The following is a 2,867-nucleotide window of genomic DNA, read 5'->3' on the forward strand; positions in this document are numbered from 1 at the left end:
TCTTCTATCCAAGTCCGAAGCAAAATCAAAATCGCAGTAACCAACTACTCTTGAGTTCCATGTTTTCGTGTAGTTGAGCTTCAAATCTAAACTTCCTCTTATGTATCTCATGATCCATTTCACTGCTAACAAATGATCCTTGCTTGGTCTGTGCATAAATCTGCTTATCATTCCTACACTATACGCCAAATCTGGTCTGGTTCCGATCAATGAGTACATAAGGCTTCCTACAACACTTAGCAGGGTCGTCTATTAACGTGTGCAATAGGTGCGATGGAACATGGACCCAAAATTTTGGGGGCCCCACTTTTTTTTTTTGTAAATCCCACCTAATTTTAAAAATGTTAATAATATATATTATTAAATATAGTTATAACAAAGAAGTAACAACTCTCACTTACGTTATCTATTTTTAATTAAATAAATTATCACCAAAATTTAGGGGTCCCACTTAATTTTAACTTAGTTAATTTGTATATTTTGTTATATTAAATATGTTTTTATCATTTTTAAATATTATTATTATTTTTTATATTAATTAATAATTTTTTATTATTTTAAAATTATAATATGTATAGGCGTCCAAATTTTGTGAGACGGCCCTGACACTTAGATATGGGGTTGAATCCAGATCCAGTGCTTGCTCTTCAATCTCAGAATTCTTGAGCTTAAAGTGTACTCCTAGTGCTGTTTGAACTGGCTTACTATCTGTCATATTGAACGTATTTAGGACCTTTTAGAGATACCCTTTCTGAGACAATGAGAGTGTACCATGTTCCTTGTTTCTCATAATGTCTATACCCAAGATTCTTCTAACTTCTCCTAGATCCTTCATGTTGAATTGTGTTAATGCAAAATGAGCATGTGGACAACATGAGAGTATGGGTGTTGCAAGGGAAAAAGAAGAAGTATGGGAGCAAGACTAAAAGAAGGAGAGCATGGGAGAAACATGGGCAAAAAGAGAGCATGGGAGCAAGTAAAGAATTGGAAAATGCAAGAAAAGTAACAAGTGGATGAAGATATAAAAGGAGGTCTGCACCAAGACTTCAATATATCGAAAGACCACTGCTCAAAGGGAATTAGAGAGTAAAAGTGAGATAAATGTGAGCAGAAATGTGAGGTTTATACGTAAGGGGAAAACAGATGTAAGAAGCACCTGAGAGAGTGCGAGGTATATCTGAGGGGGAGCCTTGTAACACGGGGTATACGCTGCACACATGGTGTTGGGTTTTAGGCTGATAGAATTCATGTTGTAAGGGGGAACAAGTTCAGGAGGAGTTGTGTTCTTAGTGTGAATTAAGCTCGAACGAAAAAGAGTTGTAATTCATATTCTTTACAAATGAATAGAATCGGTTGATGGGTTTGTGTATAGCATCGTGTGAGTTTGCTTTTTCAATTGGTATCTGAGCAGGTCATTGATCGTAGGAGTTTATCCTCTCATATCGGTGTTAGATCCGGTGTCACACGATTTATGGGATGAGCTAAGAAGAAAGAAAAGATGAATCGAAACCCTGAGATGCACCTGACGATTCGGGAGAAAGCACTGGTGAAGATTCAGAATTTGCTGCGAAAGATGAGTTTCAATAGCAAAAAGAAATCACAAGGAATAAGCTCGAGATTGAGGTATGGTTTCTGAATTTCTCTTTACAATATGAGTGTGTAAAAGTAGAAAGTCAAAAAGGGGGAGATTGTTAATGCAAAATGAGCATGTGGACAACATGAGAGTATGGGTGTTGCATGGGAAAAAGAAGAAGTATGGGAGCAAGACTAAAAAAAGGAGAGCATGAGAAGTATGGGCAAAAGGAGAGCATGGGAGCAAGTAAAGAATTGGAAAATGCAAGAAAAACAACAAGTGGATGAAGATATAAAAGGAGGTCTGCACCAAGACTTCAAGATGTCGAAAGACCACTGCTCAAAGGGGATTAGAGGGTAAAAGTGAGAGAAATGTGAGCAGAAATGTGAGGTTTATACGTAAGAGGGAAACAGATGTGAGAAGCACCTGAGAGAGTGCGAGGTATATCTGAGGGGGAGCCTTGTAACACGGGGTGTGCGCTGCACACATGGTGTTGGGTTTTAGGCTGATAGAATTCATATTGTAAGGGGGAACAAGCTCAGGGGGAGTTGTGTTCTTAGTGTGAATTAAGCTCGAACGAAAAAGAGTTGTAGTTCATATTCTTTACAAATGAATAGAATCGGTTGATTGGTTTGTGTATAGCATCGTGTGAGTTTGCTTTTTCAAATTGTTTTCCCAGTAGCCCTTTGTCCTTTTGAATATCTTCCATGTTCTTAGCAACTAGAAGCATATCATCTACATATATCAGTAGATATATGTAGGATTCTTCATTTATCTTTTGAAATACACACCAATCCTATTTGCTTCTATTGAAGCTTTGCTCGATCATAAATGTGTCAAACTTCAGATTCCATTGTTTGGGAGATTGTTTCAAACCATATAGAGACTTCTTCAGAAAACATACTTGATCCTGTTTTGAGTTTCCTTTAAATCCATCAGGTTGTTCCATGAAAATCCTCTCTTCTAAATCACCGAGCAAGAATGTTGTCTTTACGCCAAGTTGCTATAGTTCGAGGTTTCTTTCCACCACTAATGACATGAGGACCCTTATTGAGACATGTTTAACTACCGGTGAATATACTTCATGGAAATCAATTCCTTCTCTTTGTGAGCAACCCTTAGCCACTAGCCTTGCCTTGAATCTTGGAGTTTCTATTCCTCGTATTCCTGGTTTTCTTTTGAACACCCATTTGCACCATATTACCTTTTGATTCCTTGGTCTTTGAACTAACTCCCAAGTCTGGTTTTCCTTTAGTGATTCCATTTCCTCGACCATGGCCTTTAACCATTCCTG

This window comes from Tarenaya hassleriana, unplaced genomic scaffold (genome assembly GCF_000463585.1).
Source record: "Tarenaya hassleriana unplaced genomic scaffold, ASM46358v1 Cleome16, whole genome shotgun sequence".
Taxonomy (NCBI): Eukaryota; Viridiplantae; Streptophyta; class Magnoliopsida; order Brassicales; family Cleomaceae; genus Tarenaya; species Tarenaya hassleriana.